General features: G+C 36.8%; 1 protein-coding gene across 24 annotated transcripts in view; it reads left to right on the top strand.

Moving 5' to 3' along the window:
• Window positions 1-25,831, top strand: part of ADGRL3 (adhesion G protein-coupled receptor L3) — a 764,879-nt gene that overhangs the window by 480,893 nt on the left and 258,155 nt on the right. The gene's annotated exons all lie outside the window — the stretch shown is intronic.

Genomic DNA, 25,831 nt, shown 5'->3' with positions numbered 1-25,831 from the left:
TTTGAAGGGCATTTTGGTTATAAGCTGATTAATTCTTCAGGTAGTGTAGTACCCAAAATATCTACTGAGATAGAATGCTACTCCATCTAATTTATTGTGACTTGCCTTCAGAAGTGTTCTCCAGTTGGAAAACATCAAAGGGTTGGCTCGTACGAATGCTTCCACAGTCTTACACCAATATATTCACCTCATAGAAAACATCATATATGACCACTTCTAATATTGTCAGTTTGAGTATAAATATGTATGAGTGTCCCTAACTGATACATATAAAAAATGGTCATAACTGATAAATATTTAAAAATCTTAATTTTATTTAATAAAATCCAAAACACAGCTCTGAGTAAACTTTAAATAATATTTAATTCCCTTTATGTACAAGTGTCTTTTAATCACTAGGACATACTGTTTCATTTTCATAAATTGCTTTTTTTAATTTTATTGACACAACTGAGCAGAATTAGCTTAGAAGCTAAATTATTTCAGACTAGCAATAATATTTTTCTTATGGTAAAGCTTAATGGAAAATTAAGATAAAGGCATCTGAATTTTGATAGAAATATAGCAATTCAAAGTGTATTTTTTTATTTCAGTGTGTACATGTTAACACTGAAATAACTGAAAACATTTACAGTTTATTCTCAATAGGTTTATTGTACATTTTTATTAGACTGTCTTTTTTATTTTCGCTATTGCTTTTACCATTATGTTACTATCAAACTATTCTGCTTTCTAGCTTAGGTCATTTTATACATCTCTTCTTATACAACTAGATTCTAAGTTCCATATAACCTTGTCTTACCCATCCTTTCATTAGATTTTAAGTTGGCCATTATTTATATCTTCTCAGACACTAGTGTAATAGGTGGCATATGCAAATAAAGATTCAATAACTCTTTGATGAATGACTGAAGGAATGAATGGCTTTTCACTTTTTACTGTGATATAATGCCAAATTAGGTGGCATTTTCTCTAATGCCTGAGAGACTGCAGTCAGAGTGATAGCAATTCTTTCCATGACCAGAAATGCAGATATTATGTTGAATTTGTGTGTGTGTGTGTGTGTGTGTGTGGAAGGAGAAGCCTAACTATTCAAGAGCATCAAAACAACTTCTCATTACTCATTCCTCAAAAATCTCCTAACAACTGCAGTATCTGACTTACCTCTGTACAGGTTAGGTTTCTCAATCCAATGTGCCTTTCCATTGAAAACCTAAGCATGAATCATCTGGAGAATTATGGGAAGATACTTCCGTCAGGGCTGTGATATTTTTAACCACAATTTATATTTTGACAGTGGAAACTCTGTTGATGAGTAGTTCTTAGCATTTTTTTTTTTTTTACTTCTAATTGAAAGAGGAAGTAATTTCTACTTGCCTCCAGAGAAATAATAAATAATAAGTCATCATTTTTAGCTTAGTCAGTGAATAAGGGGCAGTAACATATTTTGAGTTTTATTTATTGGAAAGACCATTATTTTTATTTAGAACAATATGTAGGTTAAAATTAATTAACATTCCAAGGTTTTTGTTGGATGGATTGAAGCAAATTCCTAACTTAGTTTTTATAAATTATCTTTAAAGGGTACCTAGAGACTAGCCAAAAAAAAATCCAACACATATGAATAAATTTATATGTGTATGTATCCATATACAGGGTGTCCCCAAAAATGCATATAGCTGATAGCTCTATTTTGAACATGAAATATATTTTAATAAACACTGCCTTTATACTTATTCAAAGTGTGTGTATACATTTTTAGACACCCTTTACATAACAAGTCACTGTAATTGTGGATATAAGGAAAATTATACACTCGTTTAATTTTCTTCATTTGTTTACATCTGGGAGTTAAAATATTAACCATCTTGCCCACATGTACTAGGCTTATATTTGTTAAAAAGATGTTATTAAAGTGGAAAACATTGAGGGATGATAAAGTTCAGCTTTTGAAGAAAATTCCTAACTTAAGCCAGGATTTTAACACTTTTTAAACAACAATGAAGACCTCTCTTTTGCAAAGCTTGAGTTTTCACTCTTCTTAAATGTATAAATATAATCATAAGATAATGTCATTTGTCATGCACAAACCCTCAAATTAAAAAGCTAGTACTTTGCTGTGGATTTATACTGCAATTTTGAGGTGGAAAGAATAAGTGTGGGAAGTACATTCTATGCATGATGTGTGGATATGAGAATTTCAATTAGCATTAATAGAGAGCGTTAATCTTTTTTCACACAAACAGTTCCAGATGCATGTTTTTCTTTGGTAAATTACATTGACCTTTTTCAAAGAAATTGCCTTTAGTGAATTCTTATTATGGATCTTCTTATGTGTCTATGTGTAGAAACCAACTTACTATTAATATGTTAAGGTCATAAAGACTAATTCTAAGTATGTAGATCTAAAATGTATTTGCTGATGCCATCTGTTAGAAGCAGGGTGAGTGTTTTTTGCGCTGACTTTAAGTGAGTTCTAATCAATGAAAATTTACATTTTTGGAGGTTTTTTGTAATTGAGTATTTGTGTTTTACTTCTACTGAATATAACTATTCTGTACATTGAATTATTTGGTTGTTGGAGGTTAAGAGGCAAATTTGCTACTCTAGGATATGTAAAAATCTGTGGTGAAGAGTGCATAAGTAGTGAGCATGGCTTGGGAGTCTGAAAGACTTGGCTTTGAATTCTACCTCTAGTTTTTGTGGGCTGGTTGCTCAGCCTCTTAGTCTTGGTTTCCTCGGCTCTAAAGTGGGGAAAAAAAACAATACCTAGTTCAGAAGATTGTTAGATTTTAATGAGATGATGCATGCAATAACACAACTTAATCTAATAACTACACATCAATCCTACAAAAACCATTATTATTCATATTTTATTTTATTTTAATTTTTACTGATTGATTTTTAGAGATAGAGGAAGAGAGAGAGAGAGAGAGAGAGAGATAAACATTGATTTGTTCCACATATTTATGTATTCATTGGTTGATTCTTGTATGTACCATGATCAGGGATTGAACCTGCAACCTGGTTGTATCAGGAAAACACTCTAACCAGGACATCCTTGTCTGGACATCCATATTTTTTAAATGAGGGATTAAGGTACTACGGTTCATATAACTTACTGAGAAATCTCCCAGCTATTCACGTGCAGCCGGACTTTAATTTCGTGCTCCCTTCTGTGACTCTAGTGGTGGAAAAGTATGCTTACCGATGCTGTGTGTCTAGTTTCATTCATTGGATGGAAGTGATCCCAGTATCTCCATGTGCCAGACATTCTAGATGCAAATCTAATTTGTAGGTTTTTCAATTAGATGATTTCTATGGAATTGCATTCTAAATTATCATATCTACCCTTTAACCATGAAATCAGATGTATATTTATAACAAGAGTCAATTTTAAATGATAAAATTGTAAACTTTAAGGGAGTATAAAGAAATACTTAGCTTCTCAGAAATTTTCTACAGAGTAGTTTCAGAAGTAATTCAATTCCAGTTCTTTTTTTCCCAACACCCATTCTCAAAGTTCTCATTGTCCTGTCCTTTGTTATGTTGGCTCAGTTACATGACATTTATGTTTTTGTATTCTTTTCAAGGTGAAACATCGGGGGAGTGGTAAATCTGTGAAAATGGTTATTTTCAAGATAGCTATATAAGGAAATTGATTTTAATTTGTATTTTTTAAACTTGTATTTCAGATGTTCATTGTTGAATATAAGTGAAGTTTCTTCTGAAAAGTTTTTAATGGGCCTGCTCTTCTGGACAAAGTTTTAAAAAGTCTAAAATTTGTTCTCATTTTTCTCTAAAAACATTTTTCAAAACATTATGCTTTCTTTACTTATTCTGCATTATCTTCAATGCATGCTTGCCAGCTTTGTTTTTAAAGTTTTCCAGATTGAAATTAGTGGGGAAATGAATCAGAGCTTGTTTGATATTGCTATTCAAATAGCTTATATTTGCAGAAACAATTTTTTTATCTTTAATTTCTTTATTGGTTAAGGTATTACAAGTGTTCTCATCCCCCCCAATAAACCCCCAACACCCCCCCACTCTTGCTTTCATCCCCCTGTTGTCCATGTCCATTGGTTTGGCTTATATGCACGCATACAAGTCCTTTGGTTGATCTCTTCCCCTTACCCCCACCCTCCCCTACTTTCCCTCAGGAGATTGATAGTCTGATCGCTATTTGCAGAAACAATTTTTAATAACATAGTTAGATCTCATGTGTTCAAAAATATACAAATGCAAATAATTTTCAGTTTACAAAAAGCTTTGTTCTGGAATTAAAGAGACTTTGATTCATATTGAACTAATCATATTGATATTGTTTTAGTTGTTATCACTTACAATTCCTTAGTGAATACCTAATAAATAGGTGATCTGTCAGGATTTGTTGACTATTTTAATAAATAAATAAATGAATTATATGTATATATGTTTAAAACCCTTCTTAATCAGAAGATTGTGGAGTGGGAGTATCAGTTCTAAATTTTGTTTTATTAAGAGTAGATGAATCTTTACTCTTTGCCACAATTAAATATAATCCAGAGGATTTAAAATCACCCAGTTTTCTCTGACCACCCACACATAATTTCTTCCCTTCTTCACTCAGATTGTAGTGAACCTTTGTAACCTGAAGGAAGTTTAATGGATGATAAGGAGAAGTGCCAAAGCACAGTAAAACCTAATGTACTTCTTCCAGGCTGGTGTGTCTCAGTGGTTGAGTGCCAACCTATGAATCAGGAGGTCATGGTTTGATTCCTGGTCAGGGCACATGCCTGGGTTGTAGGCTCGATCCCATTGGGGTGCATGCTGGAGGCAACTGGTCAATGATTCTCTCTCATTATTGATGTTTCTATCCCTCTCCCCCTCTCCCTTACTCTCTGAAATATATATTAAAACCTAATGTACTTTTTTTCAAAAAGTAATTAAAAGAAATTAAAGTCAGTAGTCTTACAATAGGAAAGAAGGTGAGCAACTGTTCAATGAATTTTATGTTACAGAACATGGTCTTAGATTTTTCAGTTGACAAATTGCGAGAATTTCTTCATATTGGAGAAAATGGAAAGTGTATTGTATTCAGAAATGAGTAGAAGTTTGTGTTCTGTTGAAAATAACATCTTGTGTGCATAGCAGGTGATTCAGTTTTGGAAACTTATATCACACATGCTTGTAAGCATTAGCACCTGAGTGGGAAGCAAACGCAAAGGTGTTTCCTCTATTTTTTCTAAGCAGAGCTCCAAATCTAGAACTATCAGATCTAGCGTTTTATTCAAAAGTAAAAAAAAAAAAAAAAAAATCAAAAGTACTTTTAAATGAGCCTTTTCCCCATCACATAAAATATGTTATAAACTACACATTCATTATTGCCTTTAATTGGCTATCTTTTGTAAGAAACATATTACAAACCAAGTGATGCTTGACTATTTCACAGGTTACTTGAGTGATTCTCATGTTGTTATCATGACTCTAAAACCAATATCTTGTTTTAATCTCTACAGTGTGAGAGAATCAAGGAATTCCATCACTTGCCTTCAGCTATTATCAGTGGCTGGTATTGACTGACTGACTTTCACTATTTAGTTCTTGCTCCCAAACCATCTCATGCCAAGATCATTATTCATTATCAGATAGGAGTGAGACTTGAGGTGTTTTCTTTGACTTTTCCAGTTTGTTTCTAAACTCTCCATAGAACATTCTAAACTTTTCCTGTCAAACATACAAATGTTTCCCAGTGTTTCCTACTTAAGAGGGCTGGGGTAGGCTCCAGTTGATAACAAGAATAGGCAGAGAAGTCCAGCTCCAAAATTTTCCTAAAATTAGTGTCTGTAAGAAATCAGAAACTCTAATAGCTAAGATTTAGTGAAATATATCAAGCAATAAGGACAAATGAACCAATGAGAAAGACATGTAGCTACTCTCTTGTACCTGCTCTTCTGCTTCCCAAACACAATCCACATTTTCAGGAAAGCCCTTTGAAATTATGTAAATGTAACCACTCTTGTATCTGCTGATGATAGTAGACTCTAAAACAACAAAAAGCCTACACAACACAGCTTAGCAATGCAGATAAGGTGAACCCTCTGTCCTTATAATATGCTAATAAGTGAATTTGTCTCCCCAGTAAAAGCTGTGGCTATGTAGTGATGAATAAGAACTTTAAACACACATGACACCTCGTTAAAATGTAATTTTCACATCATATATCTGAGCCCTTTACTTTGACAGCTGAGTAATGTGAGTGCAAGGCAGAGAATCTTGAACATTTTGAAACTGTCACGTGTTTAATAGGTATCTGAATTTGCTTCCTGGACGGTTTAGTTGAATACGGAGCACCCTAGACACAAAATAGAGCCAGAAAGTAGCAGGATCTTAAATCAAACTCGTCCTTAGCCTCTGGGTTATGATTGCTTCACAGTTCCACTTGAGGTGCCTCATTGTCTCCAAAGTTTAATTACATCTCTCTGGGTGAACTTTACAAAAAGAAAAAAAAAAAGAAAAAACAGTCAGCTACTTGTTGCTAATTTCATCCTGGTCTGTATTTTTATTCATCTGCTGCTTCCTTGTCTGCAGAGGAGCTCTCTGTCTTTCCCTCCAATTCGTGCTTCTTTGTAGCCGATAGTGACAGCTGCTGCCTGAAGGGCATTGCTGCTGGTGCCTTTTTAGGGACCAGAACCAAACTTGCAAATTTTGCAACAGCTATTCCATTGCCACGTACCATCAGCTACATCTTCTTATGTTTCTTGTACCTTTCTTGTATTTTTCTCTCTTTATAATTGAAGGTTAAACCTTTCCAGAATGGCTCCTTCTACTTCTCAGGCTCTGAATATCGAAATCACAGTCCTGTATGTACAAGCAAAGCTGGACCTGGCTTTTGACAGCTGAGCCCAGCGTTAGCCATCAATCTAACATCTAGGTGACCTTCCCAATAAATGAGACACAATGGAAGGGATAACAAGGTTCACAAATGTTACTAACGTATCCATGTTTTCCCTACAGAGCGATGTCCCTGATAAATGTATAATTATTGGGAAAGTAACCAAAATTATTTTTTGCATGTAAGGGACAACCATAAAAAGATGACTTGCTGTGAATAAGCTTCCCATTCACACCAGCTGTTCTTCCTGTAGCCTTGTCATTGCTCATTAGCACATCCACCAGAGGGCAGGCAGGTGGAACCAGAATAGTTCTGCTGCTCTTTATTAGCAACATCTTGTAAGGGGCTAAAATGAGATTTCTGATTATCCAGGTTAAATCCAGATGAAGACATGAAGATTCAAACATTTAAAGTTACCTGCCCAGAAAAACCCAGTTTATAAATGTAGATGTGGATTTCAAAGAAGCCCAGGTTTATTTGACTATATATCATGAAGCAGAAACACTTTATATTTACAATGGAAAAAATTGTAACTTACACAGCCATACAATAGAATGTGATATAATGGCGCATGGCTTTGGTACAGTGTGTGTGTGTGTGTGTGTGTGTGTGTGTGTGTTTTCTTGGAATTGCTTGAAGAAACAGATTGAATTATTTATTAGAGGATTGATTAGAAGACAGAAATTTTTCAGAAATTCAGAGCAATTTGAAAGACTTTAGAGATTTGGGAGCTGGCTCTTTATTAAGCTGAATTATAATTGATAAGTGTTATTTCTATTTTCTTAATTCGGATATATTGCTAGCAATACTTTCCTCATTCCTTTCTATGAGCAAGATTGGCAAAATGGTGAAAAAGTAAAATGAAGAAAGAAAAGAAAGTAGTAAGGGAAGAGAGGACTAAAAGGGAAACAAATATATTTTTCCTAAAAGTAAATGAATAAGAAGTGAAAGAGTTCCCCATTTTTAAAGGAAAATGTATGAAAGAACATGCATTTTAAACTCTTAAAAAGTTATCTTCCAAGATTTATTTAATTACCTCACTTGTATAAAGGTAAAATTAAGGACAATGTATTGAATGCTTATACCTTGCCGGTTGGAATATAAATTGTTATAACCACTTTGGAATGCAACTTGACTATCATACAACCTATGTCTAGATGATTAACATACATTATATACTAGCCGATCCACTTCTGTGTTTTTGCCCTAGAGAAACGGTCATATTTGCATTCAGAGAGACTTGGACAAGGGTGCTCATTACAGCAATGCTTACAATAATGTAGGAGTGGCTCAGTGGTTGAGCGTCGACCTAGGAACCAGGTTCCCGGTCGGGGCACATGCGTGGGTTGAGGCTCAATCCCCAGTGAAGGAGGCTGCCGATCAATGATTCTCTCTCATCATTGATGTTTCGATCTCTCTCTCCCTCTCCCTTCCTTTCTCTGAAATCAATAAAAATACATTTTAATAAAATAATATAAAAGAGAGTATACGGAACTGCCCCTCAGTATGTGAAAGGACACAGGGTGTGGTAGGGAATTAAGACAGCAGAGTTTGTGGACAATAAGCAGCCAAAATAGAAGATGAGCAGACAGCTATCTGTGCTGGCTCCAGAGATTTTAAAATCCTGGTCAGTGTGGAGGCTGGAGGGAAGTAGTATATGATCAGTTATCCCATAGAAAGAAATATACCAAGTATTGGTATCTATCAAATGATAAGAAAAAAATCTTACACTGGAATTTCCCTTTTCTAGTAGTATACGTAGTATAGGCTCATTTGGCCTCAAGCTGATTTTAGTAACTCACAGAAGCCAGAATTTCAACTTCACCAGCAACCTTTAACTCCCATAACTCTTTCTATGAAATCATGTAATTGTGAATAAAAGAAGCCCTTTCTTGTCAGAAAAGGAAAATTTTGCTCTGAAATTTTAATTGATTGTGGCATATAATAGTAACTAGCATGTTTCAGCTGCTGTGCATACATAACAGTTCTTAAGATGTGATTGCTTAAAAAGTATTTCTTATATCATCCTCACAGAATTTTCCCTTGAATATGAATATATTGACTTGTCATACATTCCAGAGTCTATGACAGTTTTTAGTGTAACTGTAATTTTGAAGCTTTCAGGAACATGGCAAAGTACTTCAGTAGAGGAACGAGACTAATGACTTGGCTGATTACATTCCAGAGCTAAGAATTTGAAATACCATGACACGGGTGCAAGCATGGAAAAGCTAAAATTTTAAACCCTGAGAGTGAACAGGAAAACTTACATGTAAATGAAGGTGGGGGTTATGGTTCTCTGATTTGCTACTGCAAAAGATAAGCCAATCAGAATAGATATGTGTCAGAAAATATTGAATTTCAGGACAGAATTCACATAAGGAATGTCAAAAATAATCATCTACTGGAGTTGAATTGTATATTGGAGTTAAAGTCTAAAGTCATGTATTAAAATAAAAATTAAGCCCTAACCGGTTTGGCTCAGTGGATAGAGCATCAGCCTGCAGACTGAAGGGTCCCAGGTTTGATTCTGGTCAAGGGCATGTACCTTGGTTGCGGGCACATCCCCAGTAGGGGGTGTGCAGGAGGCAGTTGATCGATGTTTCTCTCTCATTGATGTTTCTAACTCTCTATCCCTCTCCCTCTCTGTAAAAAATCAATAAAATATATTTAAAAATAAAAATTAAACAATCAAAATTATGTGTCAAACTCCTGGAATAGTTTATAAAACATAGTGAGTTTTTTAAAAATGTATTGCTATAGAGTTCATAGGTAGTATTTATTACTAGAGGCCCGTTGCACAAAGATATCCATGCAATAGGCCTTCCCTTCCCCTGGCTGCTGGCACCAGTTTTCCTCTGGCACCTGGGACCCAGGCCTTTGCTCCAGCCGGAGCCTTCAGTCTTCGCTTCGCCCCTACGTATGCCAATTAACTGCCATATTTGTTGGGTTAATTTGCATACTCTCCTGATCGGCTGGTGAGTGTAGTGGAGGGACGGTTAATTTACATGTTTGTGTATTATTAGGTAAGATTAGTGTGATGTATATCATATGTAGTAAAAAGTTTTGTAATGTATAATTTTACAGTATTTTACTTATATAACAACTATTTGAATGCATATAAATTAAATAAAAACTGTGATGCAACTTCTATGTATTAACAAAATGAGTTCCATAGGTATTCTTTGTTGGTAAATCCTTGCTGTGAGAACTTTTCTCCCCAAACACTGCATATATTCTTCTTGAATATATTGATCTCTACTTTCCATTAAACTCATACACAATTATTAGATCACTTATAAAATGTCTTAACAGTGTAACTAAAACAGTTATGTGGTATAAAAATATTTAATTATATGTGAATGTCCTTTATATATTAAGATTTTTTAAAACGCAGGTTTAATTGATTTAGAATTTAGGTCATTATCCATTTTCTCTACTTTTGTTTATGTTTTAAAATTTTTATGAAATGCTTTTTAAAAACTATTTATGTAGGATAGGCATATTTTTATTACATTGAGAACACATTTTAAAGAGCATATAATCCAAAGTTTTAATGGTAGTTAATTTCTGAATGGTTCAAATTTGAATTTTCTGGTTTTATTAAATTTGTATAGTGAATATGTTCAGTCTTTGAAATAGCAAAACAAAGTTCTGATAATTAACCTAATATTCCTCATGAATAGAGTACTGGTAATCTATTTAGAATTTTGTTCTGGAATGTAAAAAGGCCTTCTAATTGTGTTCAAGAGAATTACCCAACTAATTAGTTACCCAACTAACTAATTAGAACACCCTTGTGACTAGGACAAACAAATAAGAAAGTGCCAAAGTCTTATTGAGAGAATTAAACTGTAAGAGAGGAGCCTTACTCTATTTCTAGTGTAGTTTTCTTTCTTAAGAAAGAAATACTTGTACTTCTTAAAAGTATTGGGTATTCCTAGAGACTTTGCTTCTACCCCTTGATTACAGAGCCCTCCAGTGTGTATGTAACATAAAATCTAATCTACTCTGGTATGGGAATATAGAATAACAGAGCAGGCTCATCTCTTATGTCTGAGACTTAATAAATAGTTCTAATGTCCTATTACATTATTTGGTTTAATGTTTTTTTCTATCGATTTTCACTTTTCACTGTTCAAACCATCAATTTTCACCAGTTGTTTGTAAGGAGAAAAATTGAAAAGGGAGAAACATAACAGTCCTTCAATATACCAAGATTGAATTTGAATGGAAGGAGAGTCAACCATTCTAATCAGAGATGAAACTTAATTTCTTTTTACTTTGACAGTCAAATAGGTAAATTTGCCAATTTGAAATATTCAATATTATTTTTATATAACTATACCCTTTTTATTTTCATGCTAATATTTTCTAGGAAGAATAGGTAAGTATGCTTATTGAACATTGACTACTTGCCATTAAAACAAGATACCCAATGAGTATTTTTGATGAGAGAGAAGGGTCATTTTCATGGTGTAATGATATTGAGAAACATTTGTAGAGAAAATATTAGAATGTTCTACCACAATTTTTTGTAATGATTTCCAGAAGCAAATAATGTTGCTCTAGTGATAAGTGGCTTTAAATACTTTGGTGAATTAGAAGCCCCTTTTTATATTATTGTATAATAATAAGTATGTGCAAAAAAATCATAGGTAACTGATTCCTAAGTTATATACGATAATGGATCTCAAAGTGCGGTCCAACAGGAACTTGTTATGAATGTGAATTCTCATGTCTGATCCCAGATTGAATCAGAAACTCAGAATAGACCCCAGTTATCTATTTTTAAAAAGCTGCTAAATTTGGGAATTACTGTATAGGCCATGATTCCTAATTCCTACTAGGTTAGTATACACTACAGAATGTAATAAACACATTAAACTGATTTTTCTTTTTTAAATTTCTGTGATTCGTTTTGTTGATTGCCTTTAAGTAAGTGTTTTCCAATCCCCCATCTAATGACTACTGCAAAGAGGATGCATGAATCACTCAGGGAGCCTGTTCAATGCAGATTTTCTGTCTCTTCCTCCACCCTATCAAATCGAAGCCCTAAAATACTGATTCTGAATGTGAAGTGAGGCCCCGGGATAGTATGTATTAGAGGTGATTCCGGGTTTGGAAAATAATCATGACTCCAGATTCCTTCATGTTTAAATAGGATTTATATCTTAGCGTGAATATTGTCATAATGCATTGAGAATCTGTGAGGCGATATATATACTCACTAGCCGATCTCTGGGCTCAGGCTGCTCTGGCAGTGAAATGCATCACTTTGTTTTATTAAATGACTCTGTTGTGTCCTCGCAGAATTACTGCCTGTGTGGCTGACAGAAGCGAACAGCAGTCTGATGCAGGATGGACATGTCCCCTCTCAGGCTTGTGCTGGCACGGCAAGGTGCCATTCATCTTCACCTTGAATGGCTGGAATAAATTAACACAGTGAGCGGAGCAGTGAGGCTAGGCAACCATGCAGGGCTCTCCAGACGCTCCTGGTCTCTTCTTGTGCTGGGAAACAACAGCAACAAAAAAGGTGAAAAATGGACAAGAAGATAAATTGGACCCGTCGATGTAGCTAAAGGAATGCAGTAACCAGTAGACTCTCATCCTCACAATGAGCAGTACCTCAGACTGCCATCTTTTAATTAAAGGGAAATGTATGTTTCATACCCCACAGCAGGAGTAGGTAGAATTCTGAATTTTTCATTTATTCATAATTTTCCAAGTATCCTAAGACATTGGCCATAACCCATTTGTGATTCCTTCTGTCCATCCCCACTGACTTTCCTAAGCATGGGCAGATGCAGAACTGTTTTTGAAATACTATGTTGCTGCCTGGGTGCAGTCGCTCTTTCTGCTGTGTTAATTTATTCTAGTTATTCAAGGCCAGCGTGAATGGCACTCAGCTCTGCCAGCTGAGATCTGAGTGAATGCAGAGAATGTGCCCATCCTGACTGAGGCTGATGTGTGTAACCTTTATTTGGCCCAGCCCCCTGATGCTCTTACTTTTCTCTCCTAAGACAGAAATATCTGGTGGCTCTGACCAAATAAGACTGTAAAATTTAAAAGCACGTTTTCAAATATGAATTTGTTAAATTAAACACTATGGTATACTTTAAAAAGACTCCATTTTTTTATCTTTTTAATTTTTAAATTAAAATTGTGCATGGAACTGCTAACTCACTTAATGAAATAACCATTTTATGAGAAACTTTATGTTCAATTTTCCCTTTACTTCTTTTTTTAATATGTATTATTAGAGTTATCCCTAGAAATATCTGTGTCCTTGACTAGGGTGATTAGTAGTTTTATTTCAAAGAGCTTTTGTTCAATTTCCTTTAATTTTTAAAAATTGTATATCCACTCTTTCTCCAATTTAAAGATGAAAATATCGGCATTCATTCAGGTTATATGAAATTTGATTTATTTATTTAGATTGTCCTTTATTGCAATTAGGGTGTAAAGCAATTTTGCTCTTGTTCCTATTTAATATGAAATAGTCAAAGCAATAAAATGTTGTAAAGCCCCACACACCTTGGATGTTTTTGCATTTCTGAACTATAAGAAAAAGAAAAATCTGAAAGATGGATCCATTTCTTATTTCACTAATAGCCATAATCATTATCTATTGTATTCTCTAAGCATATTTTCTCTGAGATAATTCAGCGGCCTTTTAGATTTTCTAAATGATTTTATGTATAAGGCTAAATATCTATACTAATAAACGGGTAATATGCCAATTAGACTGGACGTCTTCCAGACGACCTTCCGGATGTTCTTCTGGACAAAGCCATGGCGGCAGGGCCAAGGCAGAGGCAGTTAGGGGGATCAGGTCAGCAGGGGAGAGAAGATAGGGGGATTAGACTGGCAGGGGAGAGCAGTTAGGGGGATCAGGCTGGTAGTGGAGAGCAATTAAGGGGATCAGGCTGGCAGGGGAGAACAGTTAGGGTGATTAGTCTGGCAGGCAGGTGAGCAGTTAGGAGCCAGTGGTCCCGGATTGCAAGAGGAATATCCAAGGGGTCCCAGATTAGAGAGGGTGCAAGCCGGGCTGAGCCCCCCTCCCCCGCACACATTTTGTGCACCGGGCCTCTAGTCTATATATATAAAAGCCTAAGCAATCATTACGGTGGAACAACCAAACAGCCAGAATGACCAGTCGCTATGACCCACACTGACCACCTGATTGCCTGATCGGGGCCTGCAGGCCAACCTCCCGGTCCCTCCCCCTGGCTGGCAGGCACCAATTGCCCAATGGGGAATGGGGAACCGGTAGTGGGTGGCAGCAGATGTGGGCAGTGCCAGGCCAAGGCAGGTGCAGGCGGGGGGCGGGGCCAGCTGCCAGGAGCCAGGGGAAGGAAGGCCCCGGCTGGCCAAACTCCTGGTCCCTGAAGGCTTTTGAAAAACCTCTTTCTGGGGAGGCTTTTCTTTTCCACACAGCAGCATGCAATTCAAAGGCGCTAGCCACAGAGCCGCCCGCCATGGAGCTGCCCAATCTCTCCCCACACCCAGTCGGATTGAGTCTGGCGCGCAGTGGGGTGGAAGACCCTGAGCTGCTGCCCACAGGCAGGAAGCTGGCGGGGATGGGGCATGGACGCAGGGGCCTCGGAGCTGGACCACCCGGCCTCCAGTGCGCTCTCTGCCTGGAGACGTCCAGCTGCAGACCTCCAACCCCATTAACTGAATCAGTGGTGGGGTGGAAAGCGACCCAGGAGGATGAGGAAATGAAACTTGGGTGCAGTCCCCGTGACCTTCCCCTCCCAGGATAATGCTGCGCTCCCTAACCTCCCACACGCCAAAAGATAAATGTGGATTTGCAAAGAGGCAGGCCCCCGAGGAGCTTCAGCTGGTGGGATGAAAGGAGTTACTCACTTCTGACACATCCACCCTTTGCTTTAAGGCTGCATTCTCCTTCCCTAATACATGTTGCTTGAAATACACGATGGTTTGTGTTTATACATGCAATAAACATGGGGAAAGTAAAGTTTTGTGCTTTAGAACAAGAGTCTGGACTCTCTCTCTCTCTCTCTCTCTCTCTCTCTCTCTCCCTCCCTCCCTCCCCCTCATTCTCTCTCTCTCTTACACACACACACACACACACACATACACACACACTCACTCCTTCCTTCCCTCTTCCCTGTCCTGGCGAATCTTCAAGGAGAAAGTTAACCCTAGCTCCACAGAACCCATCCTCACTGGAGTGGCCTCTGTTTTGTTTTGGTTTATTCTCTCACAAGGTTTTTTTCTAACCTCTAAACTGGTAGTCAGACATCCCCTGAGGGGTCCTGGATTGCAAGAGGGCACAGGCCGGTTGAGGCTCCCCCCCACCCCCCGCACGATTTTCTTGTACTGGGCCTCTAGTTTTACATTATCTACTATGTTAACAAATACTTCTTGAATTCTTAATTTTGTGTTCATCTCCGTACTCAAGATCTAAAGTGAATTAGAGCCCAAACCGGTTTGGCTCAGTGGATAGAGAGTCGGCCTACGGACTGAAGGGTCCCAGGTTCGATTCCGGTCAAGGGCATGTACCTGGGTTGTGGGCACATCCCCAGTGGGAGATGTGCAGGAGGCAGCTGATCGATGTTTCTCTCTCATTGCTGTTTCTAACTCTCTATCTCTCTCCCTTCCTCTCTGTAAAAAATCAATAAAATATATTTTAAAAAAATAAATAAAGTGAATTAGAATGAATAGGTGATGGAATTGATTTTGTTTAATTCAGAAAAACCATTTTTTTTATTTTGAATATATTTTTATTGATTTCAGATTGGAAGGGAGAGAGAGATAGAAACATCAATATTGAGAGGGAATCATTGATCGGTTGCCTCCTGCATGCCCCCTACTGGGGATCAAGCCTGAAACCTAAGCATGTGCTCTTGACCGGAATCAAACCTGGGACCCTTTAGTCCGCAGGCCTGTGCTCTATCCACTGAGCCAAACCAGCTAGGGCTCAGAAGCCACTTTTACTATTAATGTGGAATGATTATACTGCTTGAAAAGGGATGAGTAGGACATAGTTATCATTTGGCAGAGTAGTGATTGGTATTATAGATAGAGGTACAACGCTGTCTGCATCCTAAATACATGATTTCTCGGTTATTTTGACATGTACAGCTTATGCTAGATTGCTTTCTTTTTCAATTAATGAGAAGGAATAATATTCACTTGTTCAGCCTGTAGCACTTGGCCATTATTTGTTGAGCTATATAAACAATGAGCAGCTGTATCATTGTTTGTATTACACTATTTTGTTTATTCATTTAAAAAATTATGACAGTTGTATGTCTTAGCAGCATGCTTATGGTAATGAAGAAGTAAATTAGCAATATTGAGCAAGACTTCAAGTGATGGGTTTTAATAAGTAGTGCTAACAATATTACAGTACTCCGCTACAGATAAACATAACACACCTCACACAAATGGGGGAAATGGTCAGATTACAAGAAAATTCACGTTAGAATCCTCTGACTTTTGATTTTAAAAGATTGGTACAAATACTCATTCACATATCGAGAACAGTCTATGTAATTTCCACATTTTGTTTTGTTTTTCCTCCTAACAGAAACTACTACAAGGGTAGAAAATAGAATATTTCTTTAATAAAACGTATGCAATCATCTTTTAATAATAAATTCACTCTGATAGAAAAAGAGCACTGCCAGTAAAGGAGTCAGACAGCTTACCAAGAATCCTGGAATTACATGAGCTTTCCAGCCCAGAAGTATTGACAGGCATAGTCTGAGTGTGTTAGTCTGCTTCATTTTAGAGCCAAAGAAGTCTTAATTCAGGCACTAGGAAATCCATAATTGGAAAGAATCCCATAATCACTGCTGATATTTTCCTCTAATTGTAAGTGACTTTGCTGTTTCATAAGCCCACTTAAGAACTCTGTATTTTGCTTTAAAAAAAATGTTGGCCGTGTATTAGAGTGCCATATAGTATTTGATACAGTGATATAAAAACGCTAACATCAGAGTATTTTAATATGGCATTGATTCTGCCTGAGGTTCAAACAGGTTAAACTTACATTTCTTGAAATTAGTAACCTAGGCATACTATTATAACTCATTTTTGGGTTTCATTATGATTGTGGCAGGCAATGTTGCTTTATTCTTTTGTCATACGCCATCAGCAGTGTCTTCCTATCTGGGCCAAGCCAACTAGGTGATTCAGTATATATTCAGTTCCCATAGGCCTGAAAGGTTACTTTTAATGAGGAAAGGGGATTTTTTTCTTGTTTATAAATGTCAAATATGAATCTCATTTGAGTGGGAAATGCCAAAAGTTATTAAAGCCAAGAGAACATAGATTAGTTGTAGGAGATATTTTGAAAAGAGATAGTTTCAGGAAATCATATATAAAGCCTCTCAATAGAGATTCTTTGTTGGATGAGTAGTGACCACACTCAAAATACTTGATTTTATTTATTTGACAAGAGTGTCTATCATATGCAAAATACTTTACTGAATGTTATGAGAGAGAAAATAAGGACCTTGTCCCATAGGTAATGAACTTATAATTTAGTTAGAGAGGCAACACACTTGAATAAAGTCATGCTCTTGGCAGTAATAGGGAACCAGGTGTTAGACCTCAGTTCAGCAACCTCCGTACTTGAGTTCTGGCTAAGAGAGAATTCAGAGTCGAACTCAAGCAGTAAGAGAAAGTTTATTTAGAAAGTCACAGAGGTAGAAGAGTGAGTCATGCATAGAAGAAATTGGCTCAGGAAACAAGTTACAGAAACAAAAGAAGGGCCCTTGGGGCTTAAGAGAAAGAGGGAGGCAAGGAAAATCCCTGGGGGAGAGGGGTGAGGAAAGGCAGGGATGTGCTCCATAGAGAGGGTCTTGCTGGGTCCCCATCCTAAGGGCTTTTAAGGATGGGGGTTTTAAGGGAGGTCCCAGGGGAGGATCGCAATAGAATATGTATTAGCTTCCCAGGTGTATTCTTTCAGGGTCATTGTCGCCACTGATAGGTCATTGCTAGGGCTAGAGGTCACGAGTCAGTGCAGCGGGTGCTGATGTCAGCCATGAGTTCCTTAGTCAGGTTTCCCTGCTTTTCTGGACCTGGAGCTGAAAGGCAACTGAGACCTAGGTATTATTTCTAGGGCTTAATGCTTAAGGGAGCAGCCGTCCAAGAGCTTGTGTGGGAATCTATAAGGCTATTCTCTGACCCCCTTGTTCCTCCACTAAGAGGGTTTACGCATGACTAGCAACATGCCAGGGGAGTAGAGGTCAGGAGAGGGTCCAAACTGCATGACCATCGATATGCTAGGTCAGGGGAACACAGGTCACCCTGGGGGCAAGGTCCTTGTTTTCCTCCTTCTGCCCATTGCTAGGCGCCCAGAGCTTTCCTCCCTGGTAACCTTTTGTACCTGGCCCGTCATCCTTTCTCTGCTCATGTTTGACTAACTGCCCACCACAATGCCAAGTAAGTTTTTTATAAAACTTACCAAATAAATAATAAACATTAATAAATAAATAAAATAATAAATCTCGCAAAAGTCATTCTTGACATGGGTTTCCTTCCACTTAAATGGGGTATTTTGCAAATTCTTATAGGACACTGTTAAGATGAAGTGATGTGGATTGGCTGAGCATAGGTTAAATATATAAGATTGCCAGTATTTGGCAGTTTTGATGTATAAAATTATGTTTCATATGAGTTGACCTAATATAATGTAATGTCTTCATAAGTGGCTTGAATTACCCAGTCAAATTAACTATATGTTGATTAATCAGAGTCAGCTTAGAAGGTGAATTTCTGGGCATGAAACAAGCTTTGTCATTGGCCCTTTCATACTTAATATATTTTTATTGATTTCATAGAGGTATGAAAAGGGAGAGAGAAATAGAAACATCAATGATGAGAGAGAACCATTGATCAGCTGCCTCCTGTATGCCCCCTCCTGGGGATCAAGCCCATAGTCTGGGCCTGTGCCCTCACCTGGAATCTAACTGTGACCTCCTGGTTCATAGGTCCATGCTCAAACACTGAGCAACACCACCAGTCCTATTTAATATTTTTAATCGATAACTTTGATGAAAATATAGAATATGTGACAATTTGCATTGCTGGATGACTGATTGCTGAGAATGAATTTACTAATAGACCAGATGATAAAACCAGAAATCAAATTGCTCTGGGCAGTCTGCATTGATGATCTAAAACGGAAGAGATGAAATCTAACACAGATAAATGTATTAGTAAAGTCCTCTGATTAAGTTTGTTTGTTTATTATATAATTTCAAAATGAGAAGATTGCTAGACAGTTGTTCATGTGGAAAAGAACAAACAAACCTTCAGTTCATTTTCAGCCAGCAAATAACTATTAGTTGACACATCCTTTTTCAGTTGCTGCAAAATACACTGGCAAGGCAATGACCCAAACACAGTCAGTCCCTATATTCACAAGCTTTCAGAATTGAGGCAGGGCAGGGGGGAGGGGGCACAGATTAAATTTGTGTCAATAGTTTGGGATATGGGATGGGATGGGAAAGATGAATGAAGTCTTCAACTGTGTTGATGACAAGGAGGAAGAGGAGGAAGATGATTATAAGACTCCTTGAATAAAGGAGAACATTTCATGCTATTTCCATTTGGTCAACCCATTTCCTAAGAATTTGGTTCATAACTTCTTGGCACCAACTTTTCTGAGGAATGTGACTATGTGAGAGTTTGTCCAGTGAAGGATGCCTAGGTTGGTTTGCATATTCAGGGAACTATGTATTATACATTTGGTGAAAGGTTGGAGGATCAGGATATTTAGCTAAAAACTGTGAAATGTAATTAATTTGGTTTGAAAATGGCTTCTTCACTTACTAGTTTGGGGACTTTGGGCAAATTACTTGGCTTCTTTTTGCATCAGTATCCTCATCTGTAAAACGGGAATTGTAATAGTACCTACATCTCAGGTTTGTCAAGAAAAGTGCATTTATATTTGTAAACTGGTACCTCAGCCTGGCCTGTGCCCTCTCACAATCTGGGACCCCTCGGGGGATGTTGGACTGCCTATGGGGATCAGGCCGAAACCAGCAATCCAACATCCTCCAAGGGATATAGTAGTATGCAAAGCAGCCCAAGCCCAGGCCTGGCACCATGCTATGCCGCTCCCCTCATCCCAGCCCCACTGCTCCTGCCATCACAGCTGCTCATAGCACGCTGCCATGGAGGCAGGAGAGGCTCGCACCACCACAGCAGTGCTTGCAGCCATGAGCCCAGCATCTGGCGCCCCTCAGTCACCTGAGCAGTGCTCTCACTGTGGGAGTGCCCTGACCACCAGGGGGCAGCTCCTGCATGTCATAGCAACCCGTCAAATGGTGTTTAGGTCATTCAGTCACTTAGGCTTTTATATGTATAGATTACTTAAAACAATGAATGGAACATGATTAAGTGACATACGTGTGCTAAAGGTGCATAAGTGGCTAGATAGGAAGGTAAATGATGATAGATATTTAGATAGATAGATAGATAGATAGATAGATAGATAGATGTTATTGATAAATAAATAAGAGGGTTTAGGAGCTAAATCAAGTGGTGTCTTCAGCCTGGCTAGTATGGCTGAGTGGTTGAACTGACCTATGAACCAAGAGGTCACAGTTTGATTCCTGGTCAGGGCACATGCCCAGGGCATGATCCCCAGTGGGGGTCGTGCAGGAGGCAGCTGATCAATGATTCTCTCTCATCATTGATTTTTTTTTTCTCTTTCCCTCTCCCCCTCCAAAATCAATTTAAGAAAAAAAGAGAGAAGTGTCTTTATATCTGTGTATGAGTATTCATATTTTATTCTCCCTACAGGGAACATGAACATGTGGTCAGAAAACACAGAGTGAAGACAAATCATATTTTTTTATAAAATATAAATTTAAAACATGTTTTTCAAATATGTTTTTATTGATTTCAGCAAGGCAGGGAGAGAGAGACAGAAACATCAATGATAAGAGAGAATCATTGTTCGACTGCCTCCTGTACGCCCCATACTGGGGATCAGGCCCAAAACCTGAAGATATGCCCTGACTGGGAATTGAACCAGGACTTTCTGGTTCATAGGTAGATGCTCAACCACTGAGCCATGCCAGTGGAGCTAATTTTAAAACATTTAATTCAGTCAGTTTTATTTCAGCGATGCTTTCCTTCCTTAATTTTGGTCATTTCAAAAATGATGCAGGATTTGCATCAAGAACTCAGTGACTTGACACCTTTCATATGAAGTCAGTGGCAATGTTATTAAAGTCTAAACATCATTTCAGAATTATCATCAACTCCTAACATGAAAACAAAATAATGGTTTGGAACCTAACTCTGTCCCTGTTGAGTTAAGGCTTGACTGCCTATTGAGTAATAGTATAGCTGACTTGTATTGGAAACCAGAAGTCAAGTCTGTTCCAGGAATTATCTGAATAAACTCAAGTAATTCCCTTCATCTCTCTTTTTCTTTAACCAAATAAAATCTCATCAAGGCAGTGTTATTACTAGCATTATCAGAGATTTCTTATAGTAACTGATTATACTGCAGTGGCTTTATCCTTCACATGGTGCTTGATTATTCTTAATGGTTTTAGTGAAACTTCTTTTGCTAACATTAATTTAGTGTAATGTTTTCAGAGTAAAACCATTGGTTATAAGGAAAGATTGGAACTTTTAGAATACCATTTTTAAAAATTACTTCCTTAAAAGGAAATTGTTTTTTTCCTGGCACTAGCACTATTTTGTGGCTATCCACAATAATCCATAATAGTAAGAGTGTTAGCACATCTCCTGCCACTGTTTGACTCAGTGATACTGGGTGTGTAATCTATAATAATAAAAGCATAATATGCAAATTGACTGAACGGTCAAACAGCGGGGTGACTCTCCGGAAAACCTTCTGGACGAAGCCAGGGATGCGAGGACCAAGGCAGCTGCAGCTGCGAAGGCCTACTTTGCATGAATTTCGTGCATCGAAACTCTAGTCTATATATATAAGAGCCTAAGTGACCGAACGACCAGTTGCTATGATGCGCACTGACCACCAGAGGGCAGATACTCGACACAGGAGCTGCCTCCTGGTGGTCAGTGTGCTCCCACAGCGGGAGCACCACTCAGCTGACCAACTGGTGCCAGTGGCAGGGCTCACCGCTCTGGCGGTGCGAGCCTCTCCTGATTGGAAGTGACTGGGCATGAGCCCACAGCAGGCACAGCAGGGCCAGGATAAGCAGGAGCAGCAGGCAGGAGCAGCAGGTGGTGTTGGACTGCTGGTTTCTGCCTAATCCCTGCAGGCCACACCAAGGGACCCCCCTGGTCCACGTATCCATGCACCGGGCCTCTAGTGTTCCATGGTTGGACAACAGAGGGTTTTTTTTCCTTATAAGTTGGAAGGCTATATACCTAAGATGGTTTTATTACTAGCTGAATAATATTTACAGCTTTATCTGTAGAATGTTAGTTTGTGTCTCCACTGATACATATCCACATTCTTGCTAATACAGAGTTTCCCAAAAAAGGCATACATATACTTTGAGTAATTATAAAGGCAGTGTTTATTAAAATGCTTTTCATTTTCAAAGTTGAGCTATCAACTGTTACAGTGTGTATACATTTTTGGAGGGACACCCTGTAGAAAGCTACTCAATGTTGTTTTGGCTGTTTTTCCGAAAAGGCCAATTTCTACTTATTTGAAATGTGTAAGGTTTGGGCTGTGATTGGTAAGCAGTCATTATTTAGCATTTGGTAAATAGTTATTTTATTCTTCTTGCTAAAGTTTAAACATTAATGCATTGATTCATTCATTTAGTTTTGAGTGAGGTTATTTGGTGGGATTTAACATACATAAAATATAACTCTTGCCCAAAATAAATTCAGTCCAGCAGAGGACACAGACTTTAAATGAATTAACCAAATAGAGAAAGGATGGAGAAAACTTTCATAAAATGATGAAATAATACTTAAAAAATTTTAAAGACATGAGGGACCATGGGAAAGGATATGTAAAATATTTGACCAACAAGTATTACATTTCCCATAGCTTTTGTTTGCTTTTGTTTTTTTAAACAAATCACCTGTTCAGAAAGGATTTGATATTGGGAAATATAAACATTGAATTCAAAAATTGTAGTTCTTTCCAACAGATGAACTTATGAACAAATAGGAGTTTTTGCCCTAAATTAGTTTTTGGTCTGAAAAATATTCTAATGTTTGCTCATTATACTTTCACACATTTATTGTAGCATAATTTCTCAGTTCATAGCTAGATTTGACTTTAAGACCCATTTAGCTTTTTGAAAAAAAAAAGAACGGAATTTATCATGTGTTATCCAAAGTAATCATAACAATTATAATAATCCATACATTTAGAACAAGCTTATTAATTTATTGATGAAAGCAAATATTTTATATTTAAAGACTCTCATTTTACAGTAACAAAAACAAAAATTAGATCTTTGTGAAGTATTAGTCTGATTACACGAGTTTCTTCAGCATTAAAAAGAGAAAAGAAAACTCATAAAAAGTGGTGTGCTAATACTGATGGCATTTATCAGCATACAAAAGATGAAGGGAAAACTGGCACTGAAATTAATTAATTAAAATAAATGTATTAACATTTCAAATTTCCTGTACTAGGTATGCCCTGGAGGTGGTTAGAGGCAAGGGAAGAGGCAAGGGTTGCTGTTTTATACTGTAAATGACAAAATTTGTGAATAACTCATTAATATCACAATGGAAGGTGTCATTTATCTTTAATTGAATGTCACCTAAGATGAATTATTGTTTTCCACTAATTGCATATGCTATTCACTATTCAGGTATTTTAGACATCCTACAATTCTGTAAAACTATCCAATTATTCTCACAGTATTTTTCAAACATTCCAACATTTAGTAAATATAAAAGTCATGGGTAAAAAAAACATAGGCGCATATGATAGTAAATTTGGGTTAATATTTTGCCTGATCATATCTAGCACCATGTTCTTTGAAATTTTATTGTATATTCTTTACAATATAATGGAGTAACAACATAAAGAATGTTTGGGGGGATTTCAATACTAGTTTAAATCTGTGAAGGGAGAAAACCATGCTACTGGATTTTAATATACAAAGCAAAACCCATTCAAAACAATTCTATTTTTCTTTCAGTTTACCATTAATTAAAAGCTTTCCAGAACTCCTTAAGAAATATTTTCTTTATTTTTTATTGAGATCTTACCTTACTCCTAAAATAATTTTTTTTCATATTTTAAAAACAAAGTATAAATTTTATGCAGTAAAATTCACTCATTTTAGTTTAGGTTTCTACAAATTTTGACAAACCCAGCCATAAATTAACCACCACAATCAAGATACACAATAGTTCCCAGAAAATCCAGAAAAGGGATAAGGCTTACATTGGTACATAAAACAGATTAACAGCACATGAATTAAAACTGTGGAAAACAAACAACGAAATAAATTGACGAAAGTAATGAAGCTAAAATGCATACTACGTGACTTTGTATCTGGCCACAATTTTGACAGGACCTGTTTCTATAAATAAGAATATTATAAAAATTATTTATCTGAGTTATCAAATATTAGAGTTGAGAAAATGATAAATGTTATTCTCTTCAGCTCTTCTCCCTTTACAGAAATACCTGTTGTAATTTCTGAGCAGATGGCTACCCTCTTTCTGCATTGTATGATATGGCTTCCATATTTAGAGAATGGATTGTATTGTTGAGAATTGATTCTATTGTTCCAGTATAAGAAGTTATTCCTTAGACTAAATCAATATTTTTCTCTGTACATTTTACCCAGTTATTTTTTCCACTTCCCTTTAGAGCAGGATGCAATAAATCAGCTTCCCTTTAAATATAATAGCCTATCACAAATTTAATAATTTCCCCTTTTCAGTTTCCTATAGTCGGTGCATCCTTAGTTTTCAACCACATATATTTTATGACATGGTTTTTAGATTCCTTATCTCCTTGTCTCCTTTCATTTTCAACACTAGACACAACTTAAAGTTATAATGTGATCAGTGAAGAAGCAATTGGACTATCATCAACAGTAACCACTAAAATTCATTGAGCTTTTCAAGGGAACTTTATAATTTTATTTTTCCCATTTTACAGATAAGGACACTGGGAGTTACAAAGCTTAAACTACTCGTAAGCTTAAGAGCCAGGATTTCCATCTACATCTGACTTTGTTCAGATTACTAAGCCATTTTAATGTAGACTCTCAATCTAGTTAAAGTTTAAGCATCCACATCCTTCTATTGACTCGTGATGAGTTTACGGTTAAGAAAACCAACTAGAGCTTTCCAAAGGATGACTTATTTAGGTGAACTATCGAACTATGCCTCCCCGGCCCTATATGTCTATACAAATCTATGTTTTAAAACTTAAATTTAGTAAAATTCTGGGATTTTAAATGAAGTCAGTTCCTCACTTTTAAAATTGAAGTAGAGAATAGGAAACATTTGAATAAACTTTAATATTTGTAATTACTAATGAGAGAGAGAGAGAGAGAGAGAGAGAGAGAGGAACATCAATTTGTTGTTCCACTTATTTATGCATTCATTGGTGGATGCTTTTATCTGCCCAACCCAGAGATCGAACCCACAACCTTGGCATATGGATATGATGCTGTAAACAACTGAGCTACCTGGCCAGGGCTTTAATAAATTTTAATAGGAGCCATGATATTAGAAATTCATACATTTATGACATAAATGCATGCATTAAAGTTTGCTACTTATTTAGACTTTAGTTTTTCACTTATTTTCAAAATGTTTTTGTTAAGATAATTATGCATTAGATTTTAGATTATACCTACTATTATAATGCAAAGTATGTATTTATTTATTTGAATTTGTGTTTTTTTTGGAATGGTTTTAACTGGATGATACAAGGAAAAATATGGATATCCGTTGGTCTTTATTCACAAAAGGAAAAACTCCCAGAGAGAATTAATATGCTATAAGGGTTTTAATGACACACTTAAA

Source organism: Myotis yumanensis, unplaced genomic scaffold (genome assembly GCF_028538775.1).
Source record: "Myotis yumanensis isolate MYYU_CA2020_CCGP unplaced genomic scaffold, mMyoYum1.0.hap1 SCAF_1, whole genome shotgun sequence".
NCBI classification, from domain to species: domain Eukaryota; kingdom Metazoa; phylum Chordata; class Mammalia; order Chiroptera; family Vespertilionidae; genus Myotis; species Myotis yumanensis.
Note: the sequence above shows the minus strand (reverse complement) of the source record. Positions and strands in the feature narration are given on the sequence as shown.